General features: G+C 51.8%; 1 pseudogene; it reads left to right on the top strand.

Moving 5' to 3' along the window:
* LOC123054636 (probable aminodeoxychorismate synthase, chloroplastic) overlaps positions 1–19,652 on the top strand; it is a 31,481-nt pseudogene that overhangs the window by 7,445 nt on the left and 4,384 nt on the right.

Genomic DNA, 19,652 nt, shown 5'->3' on the forward strand with positions numbered 1-19,652 from the left:
CCGCCGGGTGGAGGCGATACAGGTGTCCCGGTCGGAGCAAGGCGGTGACGGACGGCTGGCGCAGGGCGACGGGCAGGCCAGCGCGCGGATGACGGCCTTGAGGGGCCGCCTGTCGCGCGAGGCCGCCGGGTCGGTGAAGTAGCCGGCCGGTCGCGCCGGTGTCGGAGTAGAGGCGCGGGGTGTCGACGGCAGCGGCGGACGACGCAAACCGATCAAGCATAGATCGGAAAAACCAAAAGAAAACGCGTCAATCAAGGTGACCGGCAGGAGAGAGAGAAAATCCGGAGCAAGGCCTCTGGGAAAAGACTCTCTAGGGCAGCCGGTCAACAGGACCGGCAGACGAACCCTAGGTCCTGGCGGCGCGGCCCCCGGAGGCGGTCATGGAGGCCGACCGCCCCGGGGGCGGCGCGCGGGTGCGGAAGCGTCGGGCGGCGGCTAGGGATGGATCGATTAGGTTGATACGATGTTAAAAGGGAGAAAGGAATTTGGTGGAATAGTTCGTTGTATTGCTTGAGCCTCGTGAGCATATAGATAAGAGTACAATAATCTATTTGGAGTACAAGACAAGGCAGAAACAAATCCTAATCTATCATATACTTCCTAATATACATTATACTCAACAGTGTGGTCATATGCAGTGCGTGCGTCCGACTGCATGCGTGCACCACTGTGCGTTGTGTGCCGGACTGCGGACGCAAGGGATTGAGGGAGGGAGAGAACGCGGCTGGTATATACAGGACATCACGAACTAAACAGACAAACATTAACCAGGAACACGATAATTTGTCCTTTGGCTGTATTGAGATTTCAAAGCCACGTGTCATCTGATGGATGGGTCTCTCAAGATGGTGCGTTAGACCAGGTCGTATAAGATTTTCTTCCCTCCACTACTCACACCTTACTTAATTATGTTGAGAAACCGGGTCAGCCCGGAAGGGTGGCGGCGGCCGCGTGCAAAGCGCACGGGCCGGCCCCTCCCGTTTATCCTCTTTTGTTAAGTGGGTACTTATCCCTTGTCCACCTACCCCCTATATAAAGCAACGAGGAGCCATCATTGTAACACCTGATCATTGATTAATAAAGCTGGTCTCCTCCATCTCTGTGTCACTTTTATTTTCGCATACTTCGACTACTTCGTCTACGACGCTCGCTCTCGCTCCGCAACCTCGGACCGGACTCGCCGGCGGAGTTGCGGAACACGTTACCAGCACGATTCGCTCCATCAACTCTCCGTCAAGCCTGCGTCAAGCCTGCATCACGCAGGCTTTCGTCGATCCCGCGGAGGTATAAGATCCGATCCCCACCTTTTGCAAAAATGGATCCCTCTCGTTACTACGTTTCCGTTTTTGCGATTAGATTATTTTTCGGATTTGATCTACCTATGGTGCAGATTTTCCTCCCAAGAACCGAGCGGACGAACACGTCGCCGACCAATGTCGATGTTCTTGGACTAAGAGGAACTTGTTGACCGCACTATAGGGAGTCGGTACAAATCGCGATCCAGATGATCGTGGTACCGCCGCAAAGGCACCAGATGTGTCATGCGCCGTCGTTTTTCCGGATGAACGCGACGAAGAACGCATCCCGAGGCCGGCGTCCGGATGACGCCGCGCTGGCCACGACCCTGCTGGTCGCACGCGCCCGGTCGCGTCCTGCTGACACCGCCGCCGCGAGCCGTCCCGCTGGCCGGCTCGTCGCCGAGCCCCGATGGCCGGCCTGGCAGCCGCCGCCGCCGCGAGCCGTAGCCGCCCCACGCGCCAGTCGCGCTGGCCGCGCCGGCCGCGCCGTCGCCGTGCCGCGCGGTGGCCGCTGGCCTCGCAGGCCGCGCCGTGGCCGCTGGCCGCGCCAGCCGCGCCGTCGCCGTGCCGCGTGGTGGCCGCTGGCCTCGCGGGCCGCGCCGTGGCCGGCTCTGGTCGCCGCTCCGGCGAGCCGCGCGCGCCTGGCCTGCCCCGGCCGCGCCCGCGTACGCGCCGCCGCTGCGCGGGCCCTCTGGCCGCCGCCGCACCCCGATGCGGGCGCTAGGGGAAACCCTAGCGTCGCTAGGTGCTATGCCGCTGGCGGCTGGGCCGGCCCGCTGGTTGTTGGGCCGGATGGGCCGCGGCCATGACTGCCTCCATAAAAAAAAAAGAGGGGGCGCCGGCTGTAGCGCGGGATTTTTGCAATTTTAGCCCCCGTAGTTTCCAGATTTTACGCAAGTTTTATTCCTGCTGTAATATTTCGCGTAGAAGCCCCTGGAACTGTCTGTTTTCGCTGAAAATGCGTATTTGGGCTTAAAAATACCTCGGGAATTCAATTTTTGGGCTAGTTTTCTCATACTAGATCCGCTTAACATGCTTTTTTTTGTAACATGATATTATTGTATGATTTAACTGCTGTAGATTAATTGTTTAGCACTCTTAATCATTTAGTAAGTCATATAATAGCATGTTTTAAATAGTGGAACGTCATTTTATTGAATAAGTTTATCAACATCGCTTTGTGCAAAAGATTACCTGCTGTAATCTCATGATTTTTGCATAAATCGCAGATGGCCGGAATTGCCCACAAGGAGTTTCCTGAGTTGGCCCAGACAGGGTTGAACTACCTGTCATGGTCCTCGGACTGCGAGATCTTTCTCCAGGGTAAAACCCTCCTGAGGGCGATCGGTAAGGGGGCCCAGCTGGCCGTCACTGATCCCAAGTTCGAGACTGAGAATGCGCAGGCTCTGCACTTTCTCCGTCATCACCTGTCACCTACTCTGAAAGATGAGTATATGGCTGAGCGCAGTGCTTCTGGCCTTTGGACCGCTCTTAAGCAGCGGTTCGAGCGGCTGAAGTACACTGTGAAGCCACGTGCAGAGGCAGAGTGGATCCGTCTGAGGTTTGCGGACTTCAAGACGGTTGGGGAGTACAATTCGGCTCTGCACCGGATTTGTACGACTCTTCGGTTGTGTGGTACTGAGATTACCGACTCCCAGAAGATTGAGAAAACCCTATCCACTTTCCACCCCGACGCGGTCCAGTCCTCACGGAACTACCGCCAGGGGAACTACACGAGGTATTCAGAGTTGATTGACGTCCTCCAGGTGGCGGAGGTGCAAGACGAGGTTCTCAAAAAGAACTTTGTCGCGCAACCACTTGGGGGGAGTTCTCGCCAGGAGGTGAACGCTCTCAAAGTCCGCAAGCCTCAACAGAAGAAGAGGGGCCGGAAGGGCAAGAAGAAGGGCCCTCACCCCCCCGCCCCGGCTAAGCAGAACAAGCTGGGCAAGGGAGGGCAAAGGCCTCAGGACTGCTTCCGTTGTGGCTCGGTGGAGCATTTCTCCCGCCAGTGCCGCGCACCACCGGAGGTCGTTGCTGCATATAAGGCTCGGAAGGCGCGTGAGACGCACCTCGCCTTGGTTCAGGAGGGAGCTCCACCGGCGCCCATGGCGGCACCCGTGATGATTGCTACTCCCCCTGCTGCTCCTATAGAGGCGACCCCCATGGTGCCCATCGCGGCAGCTTTGGCGGTCTCTACCGAGGCCCACGTCGCCATGGAGGTTGACCACATGGCCGCCTCGGCGGCGCCGCCACTAGACATTGATGCTGCCTCCAAGATAATTTCTGAGGAGGATCAGCTCACTAGTATGGAGATTGCGGCGGAAGTGAATGGCTTCTTCACCGAGTCCACTTAGCATACCTCTTTGGTTATCACGATTCCGTGCTTTTGATACAATAAAATTGAATAAATTCGATTTGGTTGTAAGCTCTATGAGAGCATAAACTTATTCTTTACTTTGGCGATTGGATGACATTTATTCATTTATTCCATTATTTATACATGATAGCATGTTATGTTCTGAGATGTGTGCATTTATTTTTAATGTATTTTCTTCCTCATTACATTAATTAGATGTCATATTTTAGAACGCGTGTGGCGCCCGAATGGAGGAAACGTGCCTTGCCGATAGCGCCACCACTCATACTATTTTACGAGAAACTAAGTACTTTGAGTCCATTAAAAAATCTCCGGGAAGTATTATGACAATCGCCGGCTGCGGTTCTCACATAGTCGGCTCCGGACGAGCCACTATTATACTCCCCATGGGAACAACTTTGCTCATTAATGATGCGTTGTTATACCCGGAGTCGACTCGTACTCTATTGAGCTTTAGAGACATCCGCGCTAATGGTTTCCATGTTGAGACCGATGATGAAAACGGCAAGGAATGCCTACTCATCACAAAGCGGGATGCCGGTGGTAAACATGTTATCGAAAGGCTTCCTTCATTTGACACAGGGCTATACTACACTAAGATAGTAGCACCGCCCGTATACACTACCCTCAAGACCGTCTTTAGAAGCTCTGAACTCTTCTGCCTCTGGCACGATAGGTTAGGCCACCCCGGACTTAGGATGATGAGAAATATAATTAACAACTCGCATGGCCATAATGTTAACGTGAAGAACTTCCCGAATCCTCATGATTTCGTGTGCTCCGCATGCGCTAAGGGGAAGTTAGTCATTAGGCCATCGCCCCTCAAGGTGAGGGATGAAATCCCCGCGTTCTTGGAACGTATCCAAGGGGACATATGCGGTCCAATTCAGCCCCTCACGGGGCCGTTTCGGTACTTCATGGTGCTCATTGATGCTTCCTCTAAATGGTCCAATGTTTGCCTGCTGTCAACAAGGAACCATGCCTTTGCCAAATTGATCTCACAGATCATCCAAATACGGAATAATTTCCCGGATTATCGTATAAAGTCTATTCGAATGGACAACGCCGGAGAATTTACTTCAAAGGCGTTCGATGATTATTGCATGGCAATGGGAATCAAAGTTGAGCACTCGGTACCACATGTTCATACACAAAATGGACTTGCCGAGGCATTGATTAAAAGAATTAAATTCATTGCCCGACCGCTCCTTCAGGGTTGTAATTTACCAACTACGTGTTGGGGCCACGCGGTGTTACACGCGGCTAATCTCATCAACTTTCGACCGTCGGCCTACAACATCCACTCTCCTGTTCAACTTGCGCAAGGGTCGGCACCGAAAATTTCCCACCTTCATAGGTTCGGTTGCCAGGTATATGTACCAATACCACCCCCTCAGCGATCGGCGATGGGCCCGCTCCGTAAGTCGGGGATATACGTTGGTTATGAGACTGTGTCCATAATCAGGTATCTGGACCCCATGACAGGAGACTGTCACACGGCTCGTTTTGTTGATTATATTTTTGACGAGGATCTTTTTCCGACTTTAGGGGGAGAGAATCAACCCCTTGATGCTAAAAGTCGAGAAATCACGTGGCAAGCCACGGGGATCCACGCTCATGACCCGCGCACTGCTGAGACTGAGAGAGAAGTCCAAAAGATAATAGATTTGCAATCTTTAGCAAATCAACTGCCCGACCACTTTAGTGACTTAAAGACTGTGACAAAATCGCATGTGCACGCGCGCAACGCACCGGAAAGGGTTGAAATACCGAAGAAAAATGATGGTATGCCCGCTCCCGTCCAAAGGCCTAAAAGGACAAGAAATCCGGCTTCTCAAATCCCAAGTACTCGGGGACGCCCGACGAAAAAGGATAAGAGAGATTTATCACAGCCTGTCGCCAAAGTACCCCAAATTGAAACGGGGAGCCAGTCGAGACCTGGCACAAGTACGGAAAATTTAGTGCACGAAATTCCGGACTTAAACTTTCCCATAGGGGAAACACCCAGCGGAGATGTGAGCGCACACATCGGCGCGGGAAACCTAAAGGACCTTGCTCCCATAATGGGAAATTTGGTAGAGCAAGTGTTTGCGCCTGATGCGCTCCATGACGAAATGGCCATAAATTATATTGATACGGGGGAGTCCCTGAACCGAGCAACGGTGATTGTCGACATCAACTTTGCTACAAAAATTGCCTCAATCATATATCTTGACCCTGAGCCTAACACGCTCGCTGATTGCAAGAAAAGGTCGGATTGGAAAGATTGGCAGCAGGCAATTACTGCCGAATTATTATCTCTCAACAAAAGGAAGGTGTTCGGACCAGTTTGTCGAACTCCTCCCCACATTCGCCCTGTTGGCCATAGGTGGGTTTTTGTTCGAAAGAGAGATGAAAATAATAAGGTAGTACGGTACAAAGCAAGGCTCGTTGCTCAAGGGTTCACTCAACGACCAGGTGTCGATTTTGAGGAGACTTATTCCCCAGTCATGGATGGAGTTACCTTTAGATACTTGATCTGGATGGCAGTAAACATGGGCTTGAAAATGAAACTAATGGATGTTGTCACTGCTTACCTATATGGTAACTTGGATTCGAACATATACATGAAGGTTCCAGAAGGTATCCCTGTTCCGAACCATGATAGAGCAAATAGGGGTCTATACAGTGTTCAACTTCAAAAGGCACTGTACGGACTCAGACAGTCCGGTAGAATGTGGTACAATCGCTTAAGTGATTTCCTTCATGAGAAGGGCTACACGAGCAATAAAGATTGCCCATGTGTTTTTATACGGCGATCCCAAGATGGATTCTGTATAATCTCGGTGTACGTGGACGATTTAAACATAATCGGTACACCTGAGGATATTGAGGAAGCGAGTTCCTACCTGATGTCGGAATTCGAGATGAAGGACTTGGGTAAAACCAAGTTCTGTCTAGGTCTGCAACTTGAACATTCCCCTGATGGGATTCTAGTGCACCAGTCGGCCTACACCCAAAAGGTGTTGGAAAGGTTTGGATTTGATAAGGCATATCCTTCTAAGACCCCGATGGTCGGAAGATCTTTACAGCCAGACAAGGACCCGTTCAGGCCAAAGGAAGAGGGGGAGGAAACTCTGGGACCAGAGGTTCCTTACCTGAGTGCAGTTGGAGCACTCATGTACCTCGCAAATTGTACACGGCCAGACATTGCGTTCGCCGTCAGTTTGCTTGCTCGGTACAGTTCTGAACCTACCAAAAGACATTGGAAAGGTGTCAAGGACGTCTTCCGTTACCTGCAAGGGACCAAAGATCTTGGTCTATTTTATAAGAGGAATCATGACCTATCTATTATAGGCTATGCCGATGCTGGGTACCTGTCGGACCCGCATGATTGCAAATCGCAGACAGGCTATGTTTTCCTTTGTGGTGGAACTGCGTTTTCCTGGAAATCGTCCAAGCAAACACTTGTGTCGACTTCCACGAACCACTCGGAAATCATGGCACTATTCGAAGCGTCAAAAGAGTGTGTATCGCTTCGGCGGATGATCGGCCACATTCAGCAGACATGTGGGCTGAACACCGTACAAACCCCTACCATTATCTATGAAGATAATGCTGCTTGTGTTGCACAAGTCCAGATGGGTTATGTGAAGAGTAACCTCACAAAGCATATTAGTCCCAAGTTCTTCTATGCGCATGAGCTGCAACAGTTGAACGAGGTGAGAGTTTTGCATACTAAGTCCTGTGACAATCTTGCTGATATGTTCACTAAATCATTACCGGCATCAACCTTAGAGAGGTGTGTGCGTGGAATCGGTATGATGAGACTTAGGGAGATGCAAGGTTCAGGGGGGAGAAACTTCACAAACTCGTCGCTAAAATCTCAATCCTGATGATCGAGTACTCAACTTGATGGTTGAGTGGATTGTACTCTTTTTCCCTTGAGTGAGTTTTCCTGATGTTTCTCACACGAGGTTTTTGACGAGGCAATTCGTGCAATACAACAACGTATACTGTGTGCTCTTTCTCCACTTTTTTCCCACTGGGTTTTTCGGAGTTTTGAGGCATGGATATACGGATAATTACCCAAGGGGGAGTGTTGAGAAACCGGGTCAGCCCGGAAGGGTGGCGGCGGCCGCGTGCAAAGCGCACGGGCCGGCCCCTCCCGTTTCTCCTCTTTTGTTAAGTGGGTACTTATCCCTTGTCCACCTACCCCCTATATAAAGCAACGAGGAGCCATCATTGTAACACCTGATCATTGATTAATAAAGCTGGTCTCCTCCATCTCTCTGTGTCACTTTTACTTTCGCATACTTCGACTACTTCGACTACTTCGTCTACGACGCTCGCTCTCGCTCCGCAACCTCGGACCGGACTCGCCGGCGGAGTTGCGGAACAAATTAATCACCCGGTAATACTACACGCACGGAAAGAAACAACGGTCTTTCACTGTTAGGCGTGCCTCATTTAACCAAAGTCAGCTAATCAATTGTAACCACCCCGTTAACCCCCCTAAAATGCCCGTGAGTCTAGCATTGCTGTTAATCACAGCACCAATTAGGAGATTAATTTCTTAATGGTTTTGTTTTACATTCCGAGGGGGGGGGGGGGGGGGGGGTAGGGAAGCACGCCTCGAAATTTCTTGCACCTACCCTTCATACTCCATCGCCCAATTGACTTCCTCATTGTTCAGCACGTCAATTGTTCAGATCAATGCAATTATGTCCCGAAGGGCTTGTTGCACACTGAAAGACTGGAGCTTCGCGATTCTGTTGAGGCTCGCATGCTTCCAGAGAGAAGCAGCGAGAAAAAATATTTACGTTTGAGATGGAAGAGGATTGATAACTTCCTCAGCCGCACAGGTGGATCTGAAGATATTTTTTTCATTGCTTTTTGGTCATGAAAACGCTGATGATACATTTTGGCTGGACAGCTCATCAGTCGACCAGGTGCCAAACTCTTGATTGATCATCCAGTTACTTTACTGTGCATTTCATCTGATGTAAGTGAAGCTTGACGAGGATAGGATTTTGTGTTATTACATACAGATTTACTGTCCCAGTTCTGTCTTTCTTAGTTCCTAGTTCTTACTCAAGTCTTTTTGTAAAAAGCTTGCTTCGCTGTATGAAATGATATAAGAAGAAAATATGCGGATAATAATTCTTTTCATCTACGTTAATTAAGTCCGGAATTGGGAAATGTATTCACTAATGTGTGATACTGATTCCGTTTTCTTCCCTGATCTTGACAATGCACTTTGTCTCCTCCTGTTTAAGTTGAATGCTGACCATACTTTATTCTCAAATATTGCTTCTCGCAGAATAGGGCACGTTTTTCATTCATGGGTGGTAAGGGCGGACCTCTGTGGAAGCAAATGACATTTCACCTCTCCAATCAAAGGTAGGAATGTGCTTCTCAGAAATAGAAGAATTGAGATTTAGTGCATTTTTATGTGTCTCGTAACTCTTCTTCTTTTCCTGATTTCCTAATTATGTGTACATCCAGTTCTGAAGGGAACATTACTATTCGACGTGCTGACGGATCTGCTGTGAAAAACACTCTCAAAGATGGCTTCTTGGAATTTCTTCACAAGGTATAAGTTGAAATGGTGCACTCGTTGGTACGCTTAATATCAATCTCACATTTTGTTGCTGTGATGGTAAACTGGTAATCTTGTCTTCTGTCACTTTATTAAAGCTATGTGGTTTCTCTGACAACACAACATATCTCAATAATTAAGCACAGTGACACTATATACACATTAGACAGGAACTAGAAGTTTTTTCCTACGGAACTAAATAAAAGTGTTTCATCGGTACCAGACGTGCATAAAATAATTCATTGATCCTAGGCATTTTTTAGAAGACAAGTCCTACGCATCTTAGTATGAAGAATTATGATGATCTTATTCCCCGGGGTTGTGGCCACGGAGGACAGAAGAGGCCCAACAACCATAGGGAGGCCCAAGCCTGGTCTGCAGAGTTCTCCAGCAATACGTGGCGCATCGCCGCGTTCAGACACAAGACAAAGACTCTACCTGACATCTAGCGTATGTCTTCTGTATTAGACAGTAACAACCAGATCGGGACTATTGGAGCACTAGCCATGCCCTAGTATATAGGGCCTGCTAAGGACCCCCCCCCCCCTAATCGGTACTTACAAGGTACATAACAAAACCTCTCGTAGACCCCTTGTACACAACAAAAACCTTAGTTCTGGTATGAGGTTATATCCAACAATAGAAACAAGCAGAAAATAGGGTATTACCACGATCCAAGGGCTTGAACCTATGTAAATCTCACCTCATGTGCACCATCCAGATCATGGGCACCTGCGTCACCCAACAATGACAACCGTCCGGAAAATAACACGATTGTTGGTGTGCCATGTCGGGATTGTATGTGCCAGAATGGAGGTTCAGGCTGTTCTCACAGAAGGGTGCGACCTCGAGTTCGGGAGCATCATGGCCGACAAGCTCGACGCCGTGCAACTCTGTGATGCAGCGACCGACCAGTCGAAGGAGCTCACCAGCAGGAAACCCCTGGGATGTTAATTAGCCAATCATAACGGTGTTCCTTCTTTAGAACTTGTAACCATGGCTAGTCCATCTTTCCTATCTTTGACTCCGAGTTAGAGGTGGGCAAGAGTTCTGCTAGTTGCGGTTAGTGAAAGGGTTTACATGGTGCAGCCGAACCCAAGCAGCTCTCCGTTACCACCACGAGGGATTGTTGTTGTGTCGAACTCATCAAACACTAAATTCAAGCAAGGTGTTCACTCCAATGAGGCTCCTCCAAGTACGTGGCCAGCAAATCGGCATGTTTCAAGCCCCGTGTCCCATGTGTGGACTCCATTTGGGCCTAACATTTAAGTTTCAGATGACCATAGCATGGGCAGGCCATGAATTTGGGCAACCTAAAATTTGCTTGATATGCCCATTCGGAGTCAACAACCAAAAAGGGAAGTGTCTCAAGATGGAAGTTGTCTGGTTTGCCGAAAACCACGTCCAACGAGATAATGCCGAGAGGTTGGGAGCACATCCTAGGAATGATGTCATGGAAAGGAGTATATTCACGACACTGCCATCGCCCCTATGAACTTTTGTTAGATGTTACCAAACAATGAGTGACCATGACCAAGGCAGAGATTCTTGGGATGATTACAACTATCGAATAGGATGCTCCTACCCAACCAGATTCACGAGTAAGGAAAGGCCGGGACCTTCTCAGAGGGCGACATTTTAAGCCCTTTTGAACTATGCCCCTAAGAAAGTAACCATGATGACGTCATTCTAGGTGGGGGGACCGTTTCCACTACCTCCCTTGAGATGGCTTTGATCCTTGTTAGATCATGTGGCATACTTCTGATTGACCTCTGCCAGCCGAATGCGCAAGCTTCACTCCTGGTGTGTGTGATCACCGGGCTTTCCATTCCTCCTATGCTAGTAGCAGGACTTGTCCATCACTTCATCATACATGACCTTCTAAGATTTATTTTGCTTTAGCGTACGATTCTACTTCTGGCCAGAGCCTCCAGCATCACGATATATGGATGAGATGAGCTCGCGCATGCTACGACCCTAGCCATTCTTGTTCTTTCGGGTGCTGTGGTTGTTGTTACCATGGCCATATGACTAGGGATTGTCCTTATACATGGAGTCCTGCTGCGTAGCCTTGCCCTTCTCACAAACTTGCTCGCATTGAGAACTACATGTTACGCAGTGGCATACTTCTTTGGTACCTCCATGAGTCTGCTCATGGTTTTTCGCAGGTCTCTCGCAAGTTTACGCTTCATCTTGTTGCACATCACCCTATGCTTGAATACTTATATGGCATGTGCCTCCGTTATATCCTCCATGGAGTTGCGCTCCTTGGTCCAGTGTTGGATGTATTTGCAGAACAACTCGCCCTCTTTCTGGACGAAGTTGTCGATGTCCCAGAAGGTTCTGTTCCACATATAAGTGCATGAGAACTTCTTGACAACAGCCTCCACGAACTCATCAATTTCTCATATGTTGGATGTCATGTTCTTCATTGACGTATGAAGAAGTGATGGATGAGCCCTACAACTGCCATAGTAGGAAGGGCAAGTCGGCCCAGCACACTATATGCTAGTGCAACTTCCACACATGGTTGGCAGACAGCAATCAGAAGTCAGTCGTATGATCCGAGAAGTGTCAAAACACTCCCAAGTGTAGCGGTGGAAACAATTTCCCTGACTAGAATGGCCTTGTCGTCATGATCTTCCAAGGGTTGGAGTGCGAAAGGCATCACATGCTCACCCTTGGAGTGAACGCAAAGTTCCCATAGATTCCTCAATAGGTAAAATGTTGGGATCATCACGAGCATATTCCTTGCCCTAGAAAGTCTACCTTGGTCGTGGATCGCTATCATTGTTGAGTATCAGCTCACCAAAGTACTGAAGGGCAATGTTAGTGTTATGAATGTTCTCTAGACTGACATGCTGAAATAGATGAAAATATGTTGTCAGACCTCAGAACCCAACACTATGCCTTTCCACGACATCATTCCTGGGAAGTCCACCCATCCTCCAGGCAGAATCTCCTTGGGTGGTTTTCGGCAAACCCGAGAACTTGTTGTTTGAGACAATTTACCTTCCTGTCATTGACTTCAAGGGGTCATATCAGGCTATTTTGGCCATCGTACCCAAAATCCGTAGCCTGGACTTGCTATCCATATCCGAAAATCAAGATGTCGAGCCCGAATGGAGTGATCACTCATAGGAAGCGCAGAACGCACCCATGAGTGCAACACCACCAGTGTCAATCTCTCTAAACGCTAAACTCAAGCGGGCTGTTGACTCGAGTTAGGATCCACCATCTTCGAGGCCAATGTCACTGCTTCGTATGATCTAGACTACCGTTTCCTGCCACTCATGCTCCCAAGCTTCGAGGGTCACCTTGTCCTAAGCGAGGCCTCTTCTTCATCTAGAACTTTGCGGGTTTCTTCTGACACATTCTCCGTGTCAGAGGTTCCGGTGATCCGCATTCGAAGGAATTGTTGTCTTTCTAGCACTTCAAGGTTAGGTGTGGTAGTAGCAGAGCTAGGTGGATTAGTTGTACCATGTATACCCCTTCAAATGAAGCACATCTAGCAGAGGTCTTGCGCTCCGTCCACTGGCCGTTGTCCTAGTGAAGATGCTGAATGGCGCCGAGGTTGTCGGTGATGAAGTTGATGCTCCTGAACTCAAGCTCGCAGCCTTCCATGAGCGCAGCAGCGAGGGCGAGGTTTTTTTAAGAAAGGACAATAACCCCCGGCCTCTGCATCAGAGTGATTCATGCAGCCATTTTATTAATCATAAGTTATCCAACAAAGTACAAGATCAAACATCAGCTCACAAACAGGGCCCGATGAAAAGGTAAAAAAGATGCCACATCCAGCGAAAAAAGACCAGGCTGCGATGACTAAACACCTAGCCTATTAGTTGCTCGCCATCCAAATCGATTGAAGATAATCCGTACTGTCGTATCCCAATGGTTGAACCCAGTAACCAAAAGCTCCCTGGAATGCGCATGCTTGAGTAACAACCACGTACGGATCCAAATAGTGGCTCTGTAGATAACCTGCTAAAAGTTGGTAAAGTTTTTTCTATTAAAGGTCATATCATTTTTGCAGTTCCATATAGCCCAAAATAGTGCACATATTCCAATCCGAACATGACTCACTATGTTTGCTTACACTCCATTTAGCCACGTCCCAAATAACGTGTTCATACTATGTGAAGGGTTAATGTTGAAGGCTATATGCAAAGTACGCCAAAGAAGTTTGACAAGCGGACAATCGAGAAACATGTGTTTTGTAGTCTCGTTCGGGTCACAAAAAGAGCATCTAGAGCTACCTACCCATCTGCGCTTAACCAAGTTGTCCTTCGTCAAGATCACTCCCTTGTGAAGAAACCACATAAATATTTTAATTATAAGCAAAACTTTTATCTTTCAGATATGGAGGGATCTCGGCATTGGCCCATAATCAATAAGATCTAAGTACATCGATTTCACCAACAAACTACCATTTGTAGTTAACTTCCAATGAATGGCATTTGGCTGGTGAGAAAGTTAAACCTCCATCAACCTACGGACCATGTGAAGCTACAAGCTCCATCATTCCCCACCAGAGACCTCTCGAATTGGATATTACGAGAGACCGATTATAATACCATAGTAGTGAGGGCGAGGTGACTGGCCACATTGTTAGTGAAGTTTAGAGATTGAAAGCAAAAGCTCTGGCCCTAAATGATGTCGCCACAAAGCTTTGATCCGATCTGAACCTCGCTTCAGGCACATGCAACTCCTGCCCGGCGCGCCAACTATAGCTCGTTGTCTTTACTTGGAGAAAATTACGCCATCATATCGAGGCATTGGCACTGCGATCCTCAGCGAGCAAAGAGTGACTTTTTTCGAATGAGTAGACCGTTAGGCGCTCCTCCTGGCGACGGCTCGGGCGCCTTGCCCCAGTCGCCCAGGGCTCCGGCCAGCGAGGGCTGGGAGGTGGTTAGGCGTGGTGCTGGCTCCTCCCCGGCAAGGCCGCGGCGGAGCTCGGCGGTGGGCTCGGCGGTGGCGTCTGTAGGAGGCAGGTTCTGGGCGTTGGCAGGAGAGGAGCCGGAGGATGAGGACGGCGTGGATCTGGCGTCGGAGGCAGGGCGGCCGGCGCCTGAGGGCCCGTCGATTGGTGATTTCGTCGCCTTTGCGCAAGCCGAGGGGATCGGCGCCGCTGGGGTGCGTCGCCGTTTCGCTCCGGGTGGCCGGGGACCGCGCGCCGTCGCTGTTCGGGCCTGGCAGCCCTCGCTGACCCCAGTCAGGGGTGCGTCTCCTGGAGATGCCGCGCGGGAGATCAGGTCGCAGGCGGCGTCCACGCTGCTCGCACCGGTGGACTCGGAGGTCGAGTGGCCGCGCCTGCCGACGCTGGTGGCCGCCGGTCAGGTGTCGGAGGAGGCGGCGGCAGGGTTGCCGGCGGCGGAAGATGGCTCTGCTTCCCCTCAGGCTAGGGTTGGCGCTGCTGGGCCTGGGGCCGTGGTAGGGCAAGTGGGCCGTGGGCCGGCCCCCGTGCCTGGGCCGGGCGGCGAGGGTGTGTCTAGCCACGTGGGGTCCAAAACTCCGCCAGCGGGCGGTGGCCTGGTTCCTACTAGGCCGAATGGCTCGGCTAGGCCCGCGCCGGCCCTACCTAGGACTAGGCCCAGCCACGGCACATATATATGGTTGCGGCGAGGCTGCCCCGTCCCCTCGCTAGGGTTTGCCGCAACCAGAAACGAGGTGCGGCGCCTTGCTCACCTCGCCAGCTCCATTCGCCCCACCCCCCCCCCTCCTACGCTTCCCATTTCGTTTGCAGCGGCGGTGATGAGCGAACGGCGCGTGGAGAAGCGGCCGATGGAGGCCCAGGACCTGGATGGGGAGCGGCGGCGGGAGAGAGACCTGCGGGAGAAGGCGAAGAAGGAGATGCGCGCGAGGCAAAGTGGTAGATCCGAGCGCTACCAAGAGCAAGTGGGGCGTGAGGGGGATTGGGGTCCTCCTCCCCCTGGTGGATCCAGCAGCAGGAGAGAAAGAAGAAGAAGAAGGAGCTGGCGCGTCGGCGGGAGCTTGAGCGTAAGCCGATGGATCACCCCAACTGTGGTGGTGGCCACGGGGATCCACTGGCTAAGAGACCCAGGGCGGCTCCCGCCCCCCTGACGGTGCCGCTCCCCCCCGGATCGAAGGGTACGGCGGGCGAACCCATTCCGGTGGAGGATGTGCCGGAGGCCCCGGAGGTGGAATGTTTCAAGTGCGGGAGACTTGGCCATTTTCAGTCGAAGTGCAAGTTCCAGCCCTTGTGTGTGCTGTGCAAGGAGGAGGGACACGCGTCTGCGCACTGCCCGACAAGGGGTCGGCAGCCTTGTTTGCAGATCATGGGTAGCGCAATTTCTGGGGAAGGTTTCTTTTGCCTGCAGTTCGAAGAGGAGGAGGAATCCGAGGGTCCACGACAGCTCTCTGTTGGCAACGCCGCTATACTATCTGCTGAGCCAGGCCGTCTGAGCCTGCGGATTCTTATCCAGGAGCTCAACCACATGGTCACGGGGGACTGGGACTGGCAAGTCACTCAAGTGGGAGAGGACGATTTCATGGTGGTGTTTCCTTCAGCGGATCTCCTGCATATGGCTCGGACTAGTGGCAAGCTTTTCCTTTCTATCAACGATATCATTGCTAGGGTGCGTGATGTGGAGCAGGAGGTGATCCCCCCGATGGTGATGCCAGAAGCTTGGGTGCGGCTCCACGGGATCCCTGAGAAACACCGCAAGATTGAGCGAATCAAGGAGGCTTTTAAGATGCTGGGACGCCCGATCGTGGTCGACGAGCTTTCCCTCATAAAGCTGGGGCCTGTGAGGATGAAACTGGCTTGCAAGTCGCCGGCAAAACTTAACGGCACGGTCGAGGTGTGGTTTAATCATGAAGGGTACCAGATCAAGGTGGAGTTGGAGCATCTGCCGCGGAGGCCGGGGGACGGTGGTGGTGCGCCTGGGGCGGGCCCATCCGCCCCCCTCCCAGATAGCCAGCAAGGTGCGGGCGGGCAGCTCAAGCTTGGGACAGCCGCGGTCATCCCCTCCAAGCAAGCTGTCAATGGTGCGAAAAAGGGCAATTCTGCGGCTGGGGTGCCCCAGAAGGTGGCGCCTGGCTCGGGTGCGGCCCCGGCTGGTCAAGATGTGGTGATGGGCGAGCTGACCGAGGAGCCCGAAGAAAGCATTCCAGATACTCCATTGACACGGAGACTTGGGAAAAGCTGGGTGTGCTCGCTACTCAAGACACTGCTGTTAGTTTCCCCCCCCTGGCCTGCTCCCTGGATCAGTCCTTCGACCAGTACGGCTCGAGTTTGCCAGCTCAAATCAAGCCTGTGCCCTTGCCGCTGGTGTCTAAGGAGACAGGCCCACTGCCTGCCTCTCCAGCGTGCGTAGGGGGCTCGAGGTCAGGCTGCGCTCTCGAGGTGATTGCCGACCTTACCCCAGCCTCGGGCAAGCGGATGTCGAGCGGCTCCGGTCGGCAGGCCAAGAAGACAGCAGGGAGGAAGCCAGGGAACAAGACGGTGGCCAAGGAGTCGGCGGGTGTGATCGATGCGCTGGGAGGAGAGCTAGGAGCGGCTCTGGAGGCGCCAGGGCCGGCGACCAAGGCCAAGCGTTCGAGGGCGACGCCGGTGGCGACCCGGGCTCCTAGCGTGCGCGCCAAGGCCAAGCTTGGGGACTTGTCCTCGTTGGAGAGCGCCAAGCTCCGTGCTGCTGACAAAAACATGGACGTGACAGGTAACCCTTCCCCCTCTTACAAGATCTTGAATGCCTTCTCTAACGCCCATCTTGCTGAGATTCTTCACGATAGTGGCGTAGCGCTAGATTCCTCGCCTTTGGATATCATTCCCTTAGTTCGCGCGTGTGAAGATGCTCAGGCCGCTCTCGCGGCTGCTGCCGCCCGCTGTGCGGCTGTGCAGTCCGCGGACGGTCAGGCTGCAGTACCAGTAGGGGCTGGTGCAGTCGATTTGCCCACCGAGGAAGACGAGGCCGGGGTGGCCTCGGACTTGCCTTCTTCCAGCCGAGCGCCGGCAAGGAAGAGTGTGGCCAAGGCGGTGAGCTCCCGTGGAGTTCATCTGCGTAATCAGGTTATCTGATGAGGTACATCTTCTGGAATATTCGCGGATGCGGCCATGGGGGGCGGCGTACGCAGCTCAGAGAGTATATGTCCAAAGAACACATAGACTTTGTAGCGCTCCAAGAGACTATTAAGGCTGATTTCACGTTTAGAGATTTAGTGGCGTATGATCCTTTTCAGCGTTTCGATTGGTTTTGGACCCCTTCCTTGGGCATTCTGGAGGCCAGCTGATGGGTTGTAATAGAGATATTTGTGATGTTATTGCGTGGGAGCCGGGTTCGTTCTATATTGCAGCTACTGTTCGTCACCGGGTATCCATGGCTACTTGGGTGATTGTCAGTGTCTACGGGCCGGCGGACCACGCGAGGTCTGCAGATTTCTTGGGGGAAATCACAACCTTGGTCGGGGCCAAGCGAGCGGCCAACTTGCCTGTCGTTGTGGGCGGGGACTTTAACTTGATCCGCTCGGGGGCGGACAAGAACAATGGCAACATCGACTGGGCTAGGGTGTCCCTTTTCAACAATGCAATTGCGGCCGCTGCTCTTAGGGAAATTGCGCGGACAGGTGCAAGATATACTTGGACTAACAAACAGCGGGTTCCAGTGCGTTGTGTTCTCGACCGTGTTTTTTGTTCAAGCGATTGGGAGGCCCTGTTCCCCCTTTGTACCTTAGTGGCCGAGACGCGCATTGGTTCAGATCACGTCCCTCTAATTCTGTCGTCAGGGGAGGACAGTAGGCGACGCAGCCGTAGATTTTTCTTCGAGACGGCGTGGTTCGAACACGAGGGCTTCTGTCAATTGGTCACGAATCCTTGGGCCTTGATTGGAGACCAGGTGGGGTGCCAAAGAGGACCAGTAGAGTTCTGGTCCTCCGCGGCTGCGGCTTTGCGGGCTTTCCTCAGGGGATGGGGGGCCAACCACGGCAGCGAGTCCAAAAGGGAAAGGGAACGCATTGTGGAAGAAATCGCGAGTATAGACGCGCAGGCGGATGTTAGACCTTTCTCTGGCGACGAATGGGAGCACCGCTACTCTCTGGAAAACCAGGTCTTGGCTATCCTTAGAGCAGAGGAGGAATACTGGCGCCGTAGGGGCGGCGTCAAGTGGGTCGTGAAAGGTGACGCCAACACCGGCTACTTCCACGCGTACGCCAATGGCCGTAAACGCAAGAGTACCATCCTAAGACTACAGTCGGAGCATGGGACACTGGTTTCCCAATCTGAAATCGTTAAGCACATCTTCGATTTCTTTGTCGAGCTGTTGGGAACAGCCGAAGCGAAAGGTTTAAGTCTTAGGGAAGACTTATGGGGCCCGGAGGAGCGGGTGTCTCAACAGGAAAACGACGCACTGATGCTGTCCTTTACGCCACAAGAGATTGACCTAGCGCTAGCGGGCATGAAGAACGACACGGCTCCAGGCCCGGATGGCTGGCCGGTAGAGTTCTTCAAAAAGTTTTGGCCTTTCCTTAGAGACCTTTTCCAAGCTATTATTAATGGCTTCCCCCTCGGTACGGTTGACCTCTCGAGACTTAATTATGGGGCGATCTGTTTGATCCCCAAGGTCAAAGGGGCGGATACAATCAAGTTGTTCCGTCCGATCACGCTCCTAAACGTCCCCTTCAAGCTATGTGCCAAAGCCTTCGCCTCTAGGTTAGCGCCGGTTGCCCAACGAGTAATCCATAAGAGCCAGACCGCTTTCCTAAAAGGTAGAAACATTCTTGAAGGGCCTATTGCGCTCACGGAGATAATCCACGAGTTAAAACGTACACGTGGACAGGGCGTTATCCTCAAGCTCGACTTTGAAAAAGCGTACGACCGCGTAAACTGGGAGTTCGTGCGGGAAGTCCTCCTCAAAAAGGGATTTGAGGCGGGTTTTGTTCACCGGATCATGCATTTGATCTCGAGTGGCAACACCTCGGTTATTGTCAATGGCGAGATGGGGAAGTTTTTCCGTAATAGGAAAGGGTTAAGACAGGGCGATCCCATCTCCCCACTCGTCTTTAACTTTGTGGCAGACGCTTTGGCAGCTATGTTGTCCAAGGCCAGCGAGGCTGGTCATGTTAAGGGACTCGTTCCACACCTCATCCCGGGTGGTGTGACCCATTTACAATATGCAGACGGCACCTTGCTTCTGTTTAAGCCCGACGACCATAGTATCGCCTCGATTAAGCTTTTGTTATTGGCCTTTGAGATCCTATCCGGACTCAAAATAAATTTTCTTAAAAGCGAGGTCATTACCATGGGGATGGACGACCATCAAAGCTTGCGAGTCGCAAATCTACTTAATTGCAAGCTTGGGAGCTTTCCAATAAAGTATCTGGGGCTTCCTATATCCCATCGCAAACTCTCGATTTTAGAGTGGGAGCCTCTGTATGGGAAGGT

The sequence above is a fragment of the Triticum aestivum genome, chromosome 2D, assembly GCF_018294505.1.
Source record: "Triticum aestivum cultivar Chinese Spring chromosome 2D, IWGSC CS RefSeq v2.1, whole genome shotgun sequence".
NCBI classification, from domain to species: domain Eukaryota; kingdom Viridiplantae; phylum Streptophyta; class Magnoliopsida; order Poales; family Poaceae; genus Triticum; species Triticum aestivum.